Raw genomic sequence first — 13060 nt, forward strand, 5'->3', positions numbered from 1 at the left:
GAAGCTTTAAACTGCTCTGTCTAATTTGATGGCAGGTCTGTTCAGTGGAGCTGGTTGGCACGAGAACATACCTCCATCCCATAAACTGTACTGGCTTTCCTGATGCAAGTTATTTTTAATTTAACGTAAAGCCCTCTGGCCTAGAATCTCAAAAGTATTTAGGTGCCTCACTCCCATGGAAGTGAAGTGTCTCAGTACCTTTGAGGACGTAGGCCTATGTGATTTGGCATTTGTCTGTTTTAGAGTGTGGCCATCTCCTTTGTGATGGCTGAAATCAGCTGGAGTGTTTTTGCTGACTGTTTAAGATCTTGATGCAGGCAGTTCTTGGTTGGAAGGTCCCTGTCTGTGGAACTTTCTCATTCTGGCAGGTGTCAGATCTTGAATTTGTTAACCTTCAGCATGTTATGCTAGGCTCATCTTTTCAGCTAAGCCTTTGCCGACTGGATCTAACCAGAAGAACTGGGACAGGTTCACACGGATGCAACCCAGATAGTGGGTCGCTGACAGCAGTAAGTCAGCCTGGAGAAGGGACATGGTGGTACAAACCATCCTTGCCTCTCTTTCCTTCCCTATCAGAATGCTAGGGGAGAGCATCTGTGATATCACAACTGCCTGTATTTGAGGTTTGAATCTTTTCTTCAGTGCAGCCAGGCACAGGGGAGCTGCAAATTGCACCCCACTATGCCCAAGGGATGAATCTGGCCCTATCCACAAACTCTATGAAGACCACAGTGAGTATGAATTGGATCTATGTGGTTAGGCATTCCTTTTTTTTCTTTGGAGTGGGAACATGGGTCATCTTGCTTAATAAGGAACATAGTGAAAATCTGGACAAATTAATATCTGTGCTAAGTAGGTTTAAGTAGATCTTAATGATCTCTGAATGCCAATGATTTAATTATTAAATTGTTTTCATGTGGAGGCAGAATATTGGATTTGAATTCAAATGCCACATTCACTTCAGTGCTATAACTCAATAGACCAGAGATAATGCTTCTAGGTTAAAATCACAGTCTTTGGGCCAGAGTTTGATCTTGGGTAAACAAGTATAACTCCAGAGTAACTGCACTAATTTAACGGGAGTCACTCCAGACTTACACTGGTATAACTGAAAGCAGAATTTGACTTCTTTTGTCCTTGTCTTGCTTGTTTAGAAATTTTAAAATGTTTTACATTTTATTTGGGAATTCATTTTTTTCTCTTTGCTTAATTAAACCTTGTTTGTCCTGCCTTTAATTGTGCACGTTAAGAAATAAAACAACATCAAAACCCCTGTACTATTACTAAGCACAGTAATCTATACAATAACAGAGCTTTTGTATCATTGGTAACGATTTTATTTTTCTTGTATCAGGGTTTATAGCTATGTTTGTCAGTCTCTGCTCATACAAAGCTTTGAGTAGGTTTGGAAGAAACATGAGCATTGGTACACCCATGGGAAATGGCGATTTGGGTTGTTCCCACAGTTTTTGATTACTTTAAGCAGAAAGATATTTTTGAAACTCGTTCTGTTTCCCTTCCAACCAAAGACATACTGGCAAACTGACGAGGAATGAATCAAAGGTGTGGGGTGGGATTTTGAAAAATACTAAGCTGCTTTCAGCAGGAGTCAGGGGCCTAATTGTCATCAACATTCTTGAAAATTCCATCCTGGTTTTAGTGTGTTCAGTATTAAAGTTGAAGGGTGGTAACTAATGTAGCCAAAACCAGACTAATCTGAAAAAAAGTCTGAATAGAAGAACAACCTAGGGAATACTGCGATCATGAGACTTTTTTCAATACATGTTAGTGAACACTGGCTCATGATGATTTATCCATGAATTGCAACATTTCTCCCTAGTGGTTTAAAAATTGACAGCCTCAGATTCAGTGTGAAAGAATGGCAGCTCTCATCCTCTCTTTGAAATGTAGCTTTAAGTTTAGGTCCATATTTGGTCCCCCATTGAATTTGTCAGAGATTGACTTTTCATTGATTTTGAGCCTCTCCAATTGTACCACTCTTACAATTGAACACAGCCAAAGTTTTAGAGTAAACTTGGCTTGAAGCCATGCAAAATATATGGTCCCAAATAGATTCATATATTTGTGGGATCAGATTAGCAAAATTTGGGGAGCTTTTGAAACGTGGGTCCTAGCCTGTCACACCTCCCCCAACCTCCACCTTTGATTCTGGTTTAATCTGCCACGGCTTGTTGCAAGAGTGAGCGAGGAAGTTGAGTCTGCTCTGTGGAATGGATCATCCAGCCGACCCTTTTTTGTGCAGAGGGTTGGGATTCTGTATGCCATTTTGTTTTACTGGGAAAAATAATAATGGCAATGTATAGACTGAACTGGGATTATAAAAAGAGTGTGTGATTATTAACCATGAACACTTGTTTTTTATCATCTTGTCACTTGTCAACTAAAAATCTACATTTGAATCTTTCAAGATTTTCAGTCTGTAGTCCCTTTAAAAATTCATATATATCAAAAAGAGAAAGAATAAAGGAAGAGATTTTGCAGTTCATGACTAACTCACCAGTCAATGTCACTTTTTTCCATTACTTTTACATTCTTATGATCACCGTGTTCTCCATGGAGCCTTCTGCTCAAGCTGGTTTCAGGCTGGTTTGATATTGTTTTGACTGTGTTAACTTCCACACTTGTATTTTGATCAAAATCAAACCTGCTAAAACAGCCAAATTTGCAACACTTTGTTAAATCTTGTATTATCTATTTTGTTCAAGGAAAATGTCATCAAAAGTTTTTTTTAAAGTACAAAATGTTGGCTAAGAATACATTGCTGAGATACCATGGTAATAGGAGCTATACAAAAAACATAGGTAGATAAAAAGTAACAAGAGTTTTTTGTGAACTCCAGTATGCTGAAGTTGTGAAAATTCAAATGAACCTGATGTGTGTGTTAGCTGAGTAGAAAGGACATACACAGACCAAGGAGCAGAAGGAATATCTGCACGTGTGTATGCAAATATCACACCCATGCTTCATCAATTTTAGACAGTCTCAGGTACATTAAATCTTTGCAACAATGCAATGCACAATTGAAGGGCAAAAACCAACACCAGAAAAAAGATTCACATAAAAATGAAAGGGTCAACATTTTATCTTTCTCCCTAGTAAGATTCCAAGTTTTCATCCACTGTACAGAAAACAGTTGGTGTATTTCAGATAGAAGTCTTAAATATTGTCCTTGATTTGTGATGAGAGAGAGAGAAACTTTGGAATAATATTTCCATCCTTGCACATTTTCCAGAGGGCTGGTATAACAGATTTCAAGAGTCCTTTTTAAAGGACAGTTTTGGATGAAGATTCTAATTTACAAGACTGGACTAAAAAAAAATCCGTGTTTAATTGGGTCATAGGAACAAAGTCTTTGTGCTGAAAATGGACGTTTGCAGAGATTGTGAGAAGACAGGATTGTACAAATGGAGTCATCTCTCTTTATAGGGTTTGGAATCAAAATGTCTGGAAAGAGAAAAAAGAAAATTAATATTTCCATCAATCCCGAGATGCCTCAGCCTGAAATGAATGATACTGAAGTGAGACAAAACGACCCAGAGAGACTGAGGTACCGTGCAAACACAAAGATAAAGGAATCCCATAATTTCAAAGAACACTCTTATACTTATTACAGGATTACTCTGAGGTTGTGTCTACATTGCAGGTGCTACAAGTGGCACAGGAGCGGTGCTGCAGCTATGCCACTGTAGTGTAGACCTTTCCTACAGCAACGGAAGGTTTTTATTTAGGGCTGTCAAGTGATTAAAACAATTGTGATTAATCGCACGATTAAAAAAATCGTGATTAATTGTGCTGTTAAACAATAGAGTACTATTTATATAAATATTTTGTATGTTTTCTACATTTTCAAATATATTGATTTCCATTACAACACAGAATACAGAGTTTACAGTGTTCACTTTATTTTTATTATATTTTCACTGTAAAAATAAAAGAAATAGTATTTTTCAATTCATTTAATACAAGTCCTGTAGTGCAGTTTTTCTATCATGAAAGTTGAACTTACAAATGTAGAACTATGTACAAAAAATAACTGCATTCAAAAATAAAACCATGTAAAACTAGAATCTACAAGTCTACTCAGTCTTACTTCTTGTTCAGCCAATCGCTCAGACAAACAAGTTTGTTTACATTTGCAGGAGATAATGCTGCTCGCCTCTTGTTTACAATGGCACCTGAAAGTGAGAACAGACATTCTTATGGCACTTTTGTAGCCGGCGTTGCAAGATATTTACATGCCAGATGCGCTAAAGATTCATATGTCCTTTCATGCTTCACCCACCATTCCAGAGGACATGTGTCCATGCTGATGAAGGGTTCTACTCAATAACGATCCAAAGCAGTGCAGCCCAACACATGTTCATTTTCATCATCATGAGTTAGATGCCACCAGCAGAAGGTTGATTTTCTTTTTTGGTGGTTCGGGTTCTGTAGTTTCCGCATCGGAGTGTTGCTCTTTTAAGACTTCTGAAAACATGCCTCGTCCCAAACAGATTTTGGAAGGCACTTCAAATTCTTAAATCCTGAGTCAAGTGCTGTAGCTGTCTGTAGAAATCTCACATTTCTCTGTGTTTTGTCAAATCTGCAGTGAAAGTATTCTTAAAATGAACAACATGCTGGGTCATCATCTGAGACTGCTATAACTTGAAATATGTGGCAGGATGCAGGTAAAACACAGAGCAGGAGACATACAATTCTCCCCCAAGGAGTTCAGGCACAAATTTAATTAGCACATTATTTTTTTAACAAGTGTCATCAATATGGAAGCATGTCCTCTGGAATGGTGGCCAAAGTATGAAGGGGCATATGAATGTTTAGCATATCTGGCACATAAATACCTTGCAATGCCGGCTACAAAAGTGCCATACGAATGCTTGTTCTCACTGTCAGGTGACATTGTAAATAAGAAGCTGGTAACATTATCTCCCATAAATGTAAACAAACTTGTTTCTCTTGGTGATTGGCTGAACAAGAAGTAGGACTGAATGGACTTGTAGGCTCTAAAGTTTTACATTGTTTTGTTTCTGAGTGCAGTTATGTAACCAAAGAAAAATCTACATTTGTAAGTTGCACTTTCATAATAAAGAGATTGCACTGTGGTACTTCTGTGAGGTGAATTGAAAAATATTATTTCTTTTGTTTATCATTTTTACAGTGCAAATATTTGTAATAAAATAATATAAAGTGAGCACTGTACACTTTGTATTCTGTGTTGTAATTGAAATCAATTTATTTGAAAATGTAGAAAAACATCCAAAATATTTAATACATTTCAATTGGGATTCTTTTGTTTAACAGTGCGATTTAAAACTGCTTAATTGCAATTAATTTTTTTTATTGCAATTACTTTTTTTGAGTTAATTGCGTGAGTTAACTGTGATTAATCAACAGCCCTAGTTTTTTTCATTGCTTTAGGTGACCTACCTCTCCCAGTGGCAGTAGCTAGGTCAGTGGAAGAATGTTTCCGTCATCCTAGACATGTCTACACTGTGGGTTAGGTTGGCATAGCAATGGCGCTCAGCAATGTGAATTTTTCACACCCCTGAGCACTACAGGTATGTGAACCTAACTGTTAAGGCCTGAGAATTATGTCTCTGTTTGCAGTGTAAGAAATGTTGGAATTCAGCTGCCAGGTCTTGTGCCTCCTTTTGTATAGTTTGCCCTTCCACGATAAGAGAGATACCATACTGGGATTTATCACAGAGCTTCTGAGAGGGAGTCTTCAGCAGGTTCCAGCATTCAAAAATGTGTATAATCAGCCTTGAACAGCAAACCAGATTATAATTGATTGGCCTTGTTGAAGGAAAGGGAATGGTCTATTGCGTAAGTGATCCTGCTTATGCATTGTGGAATTAATTATAATTCCATAATACGTGAGCGTCAGTATAAATTAGGAGTGATCCTGTTGAAGTCACATGGAGTTACAATGGTATACAGTGGTTTGAGAGGAGGATCAGACCCATTAATGAGATGAACGAAGATAAAAATATAAGAACCTAAGCTAGGTAGAGGGCAAAGAGGAGACCGGGGAAACTAGGGGCAAAGGAAAGGAGATGATGGGAAGATATGAAACAACAATAAGGACAGAGGAGGTGGAATACAAAAGCAAGGGGAGTGGGGAATCGAGGATAGGACACAGAAAACAGAGAAGGTGAAAGTCCATTTTACCATAAAGGTTATAGATGAGAAGTGATGCCCTACAGAAGAGGAGAGTAAAGTGTTGCAGCAGTAAATACTGGCTGTTATGGGCAAACGAATCACCTGATCTTATGGTAGTGAAACTGGGGGAAAAGCAGGCAGTATCCCATTTCTCTTGGTATTACTCTATATCCCCAAGATCTGGAATCCCAAATCTCCAGGCCAGGATTTCACCCTGTATCATAATGCATGGAATAGGGGTAATTGTGTGTACAGGTAATACTCATGTCTGTTAGGAGTATGCATGAGGTTGCGAGTTTGTCATGGAGGTCATGGAAGTCACAGATTCCGTGACTTTTCATGACCTCCATGACTTCTGCAGCAGCCCGTGCGGCTGGCTCTGGGGCTGCCTGAGCAGCTCAGGCAGCTCCTGGGCCAGTTGCACCGGCCACTGCTGGGGAAGTTTCAGGCCCCCCTGTCTCCCAGCAGCAGCAGGAGGAGTTTGGGAGTTGGAGGGGGCTGGGGCGTGGGAGGGGGTGAGGGCTCTGGGTGGCACTTACCTTGCAGGGGGGCTCCCTGGAAGCAGCAACAGGTCCCTCCCTCAGCTTCTAGCTCTGTGCGCTGCCTCCGCCCGCAGGCACTGCCCGTGCAGCACCCCCCCCCAGGCTGCAGCCCCCGCAGCGCTCCCCGGGCTACCCCCCATGCACCCATGGCACCCCCAGCACCCTCCCAGCATCCACAATGCCCCCCGAGCAGAGCAGCCCCCCTGAGCACCTGCAGCCCACCCCCTGGGCACCCCTCCTCCACGAGCACCCGCGGCACTCCCAAGATTTAGTCAGGGGTCATGGACAGGTCACGGGCCGTGAATTTTTGTTTACTGTCTGTGACCTGTCCACGACTTTTACTAAAAATACCTGTGACTAAAACGTAGCTTTAGCCATGCACAGTTTTCAAGATCAGGGCCTTAGTGTTTGTCAAGGGTGCTTTGAAATTATGTTACTGTCATTATCCTTCAACCTGAAACTGTTCCAAATATTGGTTAAACCCATTTCTTTCCTTACTGGAACATTTGTTGATAGGAACAATTTGTGTTTCTTATTCAGCCTGTTGGGCTGATGATGAGGGTAGCATAGTTGTAGCGACCAGCCATATTGTATCCTCTGCGCCAGATTTTGCAACCCATATGTTGAGTAGGACTGACAGTACTTGTGGAAGTAGTTCCATCGGCTTCCGTGGGATTACCTGTGGGAGTGAGTGCTGCTTCGCATGAATAAACATTGCAGAATCTGCCCCTCCTTGAGCAATTTAGCAGCTAATCCATTTCTTGGAGAAAAAGAAGGAAGCAAGGCTAGGAGTCACTGCTGGAGCCTGGGTGAGAATAACAGCCTTTCTGCTGCTTTCTGGACACCTGCAAGGTCCATTAATAATGATTAAGGCTTGTCATCCCCTAGATCCCCAAGCACTTTTCCCTGACAAAAGAGGACCACATTTTACAGCTAGTGAAACAAACCAGGTCTTCTGAATTCTAGACTAGGGTGGGGTCTTCTAGGCCACACTATGACATTATTGCTCTCTATGGTTGGCCTATAAGATTAGGACTTGCCTACATAGGAAGGAAGAATCCCATGCACCGCTACAGGCTGGGGACTGACTGGCTAAGCAGCAGTTCTGCAAAAAAAGACCTGGGGATTACAGTGGATGGGAAGCTGGATATGAGTCAGCAGTGTGCCCTTGTTGCCAAGAAGGCTAACGGTATATTCAGCTGTATTAGTAGGAGCGTTGCCAGCAGATTGAGGGAAGTGATTATTCCCCTCTATTCCACACTGATGAGGCCACACCTGGAGTATTGCGTCCATTTTTGGTCCCCCAACTACAGAAGGGATGTGGACAAACTGGAGAGAGTCCAGCAGAGGGCAGTGAAAATTGTTAGGAGGCTGGGGCACATGACTTAAGAGGAGAAGCTGAGGAAACTGGGCTTGTTTAGTCTGCAGAAGAGAAGAGTGAGGTGGGATTTCATAGCAGCCTTCAGCTACTGAGTTCCAAAGAGGATGGAGCTCGGCTGTTCTCAGTGGTGGCAGATGACAGAACAAGGAGCAATAGTCTCAAGTTGCAGTGGGGAGAGGTCTAGGTTGGATATTAGGAAATACTATTTCACTAGGAGAGTGATGAAGCACTGGAATGGGTTCCCTAGGGAGGTGGTGGGATCGCCATCCTTAGAGGTTTTTAAAGCCCAGCCTGACAAAGCCCTGGCTGGGATGATTTAGTTGGTGCTGGTCCTGCTTTGAGCAGGGAGTTGGACTAGATGACCTCCTGATGTCTTTTCCAACCCTGATATTCTATGATTCTATGTAGTTCATGGCAAGCTGGGTATACATCTACCCTGCACTAGCCTGCCGTGCACTAAGAGTCCGTGTGGACCCTGCTACTATGCACTAAAAGTTCCCCAGTACACTTTAATCTACTCCTGTTTCAGTGCAGCATACTGCACAACTGAACTGTTAGCGGACGTCAGTAGGGTCCACATGGACGCTTAGCATGTAGGAGGCTAGAACAGGGTAGATTTACACCCAATCCAGCTTGCCATGAATTAACTGTTCATATAGACAAGCTCTTAATTTCAAAGTTTTCTAAGAAGCCACTGAAGAGGAAAATTAAAGTGAGAATATATTTGTCTTTCAGATACTACAGTTTCTATTGAAAACTAAATTTTCAATAAAAATGAAAATGGAAGCATTACAGTAATTCTTCATTTCTTTTTTTCTTAGCTGTCATGTGTTGTGCGAATCCCTATTATCGTATGGGAGTGGATTCAACAATTTTCAAGGCATTTTTAACTGGTCTGTAGTCCTATTGGTAAGTGGAAAATCACCAAGTAACTTAGATCGATAATAGATGTTTGATTAGTGTGCTGAATAGATTAAACCTTTCATGATTTACTTGGTAATACTTACAAAAATGTTTGGTATTTCTTGTCTCGGCTCCTAAATTTAGAGCCAGCAGCTGTCACTTCTTTGTTGTACCAAGTCAGTAACTTTCCATTCTCTTTGTGTTCCTTTATGTGTATCACTAACTCTTTGCAAGTACCTGCAGCTTAGAATTGTGGGAAAATGGTGGGTAAATGCATTTTTCCTTCAGGGAGAGGTTGATACAACAGGAAGCCCTGTGGGTCAGCATATTTCTCTAATAGATCCCAGTGAATCAGTGTGATTCCCCATAGTTTCAGACCCCTGAAGTCAATGGAATTTTGTTGGTGTAAATCTGGTGTAATGCCATGGAGAGCCCGATGCAATATATTTGTTTTGTTTGTTTTAGAGAGAGAGAGGACTTCTCTTCTTCCTAGAGAGGGAAAGCAAGCCTTGCTCAGCCAGCTGAGCAAACCAATCAGTCCTTTCCTCCATATTCATCATTAGGGTTTAACACTCTCCCTCCCTGAAATTTGTCACCTCCCACAGCAGGCTTCTTGTACTATAATTGAAACTGAGTCTCTTCCCACACCAGCTATGCACAGATGTAACTCCATTATGGGGAGCGACTCCTGACTTACACCTTAGGAGAGAATAATAAGATCGGTTGTCTTCCCTGGGATCTATTGAATAGATTGTGGGTTTTTGTCAAGCAGAATAAAACAAACGTCAAATTTAAGAAATTGGAGTTGGCGAGCAGTTTGGGAAAAAATAGCCTGTTCTCTTACATAAACTTGACTATTCTGAATGGACCCATCAGCTTCTTCTGAGCTACTCTGGCTTATTCTAATCAAAGGAAGCCAAAATAATGCATTTGTCATCAACTTTTTGGTTTATGTAAAGGAAATTAGTTCTTGCAGACTAGAGGCAAGTCGTTTCCAGCTAATCTGAATGCTGGTATTTTAAATGTGTTTTTGTGTAGAACTCTGGTGAACTGTGTATGTTTCTTTACTCTAGGTCCTCACACATGTTCACATGAGCCTGGAGAATTTCATCAGGTAAGTATGTCACCAAAAAAGAAAAGCCGTGTTTCACAGTTCTGGGGAACTTGAATTCTTAGTTGGAGGGGGAGTAGGCGTATATTGACTGGAGTCATTCTGTGATTAATCAGTAAACAACAGGAAAAGAAACAACTGCATCAAATTTTCCCCTGAACACTATGACGGTGTCCCACAATTGTTTGCTGGACAGGATGGCGTAGTGGTCTAAGCTTCAGATTTCAAAATACCTAGATTCTCTAACCAGGGTTTCAGATCCCAGCATGATTAACTCAGCCCTTCATCCTTCAGTGGTGGATAAATTAAGTTCCATGATGTTTACTAAATAATTTAGTCCTCAGAAACCTGTTTGCTCTGCCTGAACATTAACAATCCCATGGTATGTTTCAGCCGAGTACAGGTTTGCCCTGCTGTCCTTCACCAAAATTCCTGGGCATCCCCCAGTCATGCTGTGCATCCTTTGTCCACTTGATTGCTACCTTCCACTGCCAAAGTAGCTGCATTTCTGGGCTGCTCTCTGGTTATAGGACCAGACTGTGTTCCACCCTTCTTCCAGTGTCCAAGAATGAGGAAGGATGCACAGAATTTGCTTTACTGACTCCCTGTGTAGGGGCTGTCCCGAATCATATTGTGTAGCGCATGCAGCATCCTCTCAAAGGATGACACAGAGAGAATTCCTCATGTGTTCATCTGCCATGTAGACCCTATGCCGCCTCCAAGCTGGAGGGTGCCCACCGCAGAATCTTGTCCATAATTTGTGTAATATTTTGGGATCCTTTGGAGTGAAAGATGCTACAGAAGGGTAAGACCATATCTTCAGCTGGGGCTAATTGGTGCAAATCAATTGAAGTCAATGGATCTACACCAATGTACACCCTCTGAGAATTTGGCCCCTTATAATATGATTACTATCAGAACCAGCTCAGCAAGGATATTTTGCATTACTGTAGGACCCTTATTTTATGAACTAATTGGGAACCGAAAATTTAATAAAATTGAAATCTGAAAATTACAGTAAGTACACTGCATACGTGAATGTAGTAATTGTTCAGTGAGTGTCCTTAATGAATGGTAACACATGTATACAGCATGCCTGATTTTTCTTTGAGGGAACTGCCTTTCTTCGCTGCCAGATCTCTTAGTCTTTTCAAACCTGTACAACCGCTTGAACATTGGCTGAGGGATTGAAGTCACATTTGGCAGCAAAAAAAAGGTTCCTATAATTGGCCGTTCATAAAATCAGGGTTCTACTGTATTTGGAAAAACTATTAACCTAGGAAAGGGGGAATGTAAATCAGGGGAACCAACTAACAAGTCCATCTGAAGAGAAGTGAAGCAGCACAATCTCCACTTCTTTAGGAGACTCCGAACCTGTCAGTGCATCCTAGCAAGTGGGCAAGACTGGCTAGTGAGGGGGCAGGGCCGGAGTGCCAGGGAATGTGTGCTGATTGAATGCATCTTCTGGGCACATGCCACTTGCAAGGCTCCTGCAGAACTCCCGCTAAAATTTTACAACTGCTCCCTCTGGTGGAACCCCTGGGTGATGATAAATTGTAGTGTCTCTGCAGGAGCAGAGAGAGAATACAGGGGAATCGGATTTCAGTCCTCAAACCCAAAAGTTGGGGGAATCATGCTCTCCATTTTGAACAACTACAGTTGGGAGAGGTTTGGGGATTCAAGGTCTCGGGGAGCGAGTAGGAGAAATGACACAAGCATCTTTTCTTAGTTTGACAATTAGGTAGAAGTGTAGTAAGTATCAAACCATAGCGTTTCTGCACCACCTCACTGTTTTTCTCTCTCAGATATGGACTGCTATTTGACCCTGTAAAGATAATCTCAGTTTTCCTGAAAGACCCCTATAAGTGGCCAGCAGTATATCTCATTGCTGGTAAGATGACAGTGTGCAAATATCATTTGCTGAATACTTAATGGTGTCACTTTTGAATTTAACGGCATCCCATGAAATATTTCTATAACATGTATTTTCTCTGCACTTTTCTGGATCACAAGCAGCGTCTAGTTTTATCATACAAACCCAGATGTGGATTTTTGGCAGGGTTTAAATCCCTGGTAGGAGAGGCAGTGTAGCTTCTGGTTTTCTCTTTTTTTGCATATTTCCATATTTATGAGCAGTGTTAATTAAATCAAACAAAAGCACATTCAGTGAGAATGCCAAACCAAGGATGAACCTAGCTCAATTATTATGAGTGATGCTTTGAGACTTGGATTTTCCTAAAACAAGGCGTTAAAAATCTATCTCCTAGCAATGAAGTCTCAGGGCCAAATAGACCAATGGTATAAGTAGCTGGGAGCTGGGATAGCTCAGTGGTTTGAGCATTGACCTGCTAAATCCAGGGCGGTGAGGTCAATCCTTGAGGGGGCCATTTAGGATCTGGGGCAAAATCAGTATTTAGGGGGAGGGGATAGCTCAGTGGTTTGAGCATTGGCCTGCAGAGTTGAATCCATTTACACCTATTATGAATTTTAGCCTCTAGGAGAGAGGCTTCAGAGGAAGAGTTTCTGTTCTATTCTAATGATTAGCCTGTTGCCCTCATCACCATAGTGTCTGAAGCCAGGTCTACACTAGGAATGCTTTGTTGGTATAGCTGTGCTGAGCATTATACAGGCAAAGTGCTGCTAGGATGGTCGTAGCTTATAACCTGCGCTTTTGACAGTATGGTTTTTTTCAGGCCCCGGAGCAAAATACGGGTGAGGGTGAGAGTACGAGTCCCCCAAAAGTGCACTTTTGCCGGTATAACTACTTCTGCATTGGCGGCTTTGCCAGGACAGCTATATTGATCAGGGATCACACCTTTTCACATCCCTGGCCTACATAGTTATGCCAGCAAAGCGTTGTGGCCTGAGTGCCTTCCAGTGGTGCATTAAGCAACGTGACTAACATCTATCACATGTGATTTGTTCTCTCTCTCCCCTAGGGGA

General features: G+C 41.7%; 1 pseudogene; it reads left to right on the forward strand.

Annotated features, from left to right (window-relative positions):
• Positions 1-13060, forward strand: part of LOC123349554 — a 42341-nt pseudogene that overhangs the window by 1912 nt on the left and 27369 nt on the right.

This window comes from Mauremys mutica, chromosome 14 (genome assembly GCF_020497125.1).
Source record: "Mauremys mutica isolate MM-2020 ecotype Southern chromosome 14, ASM2049712v1, whole genome shotgun sequence".
NCBI lineage: Eukaryota > Metazoa > Chordata > Testudines > Geoemydidae > Mauremys > Mauremys mutica.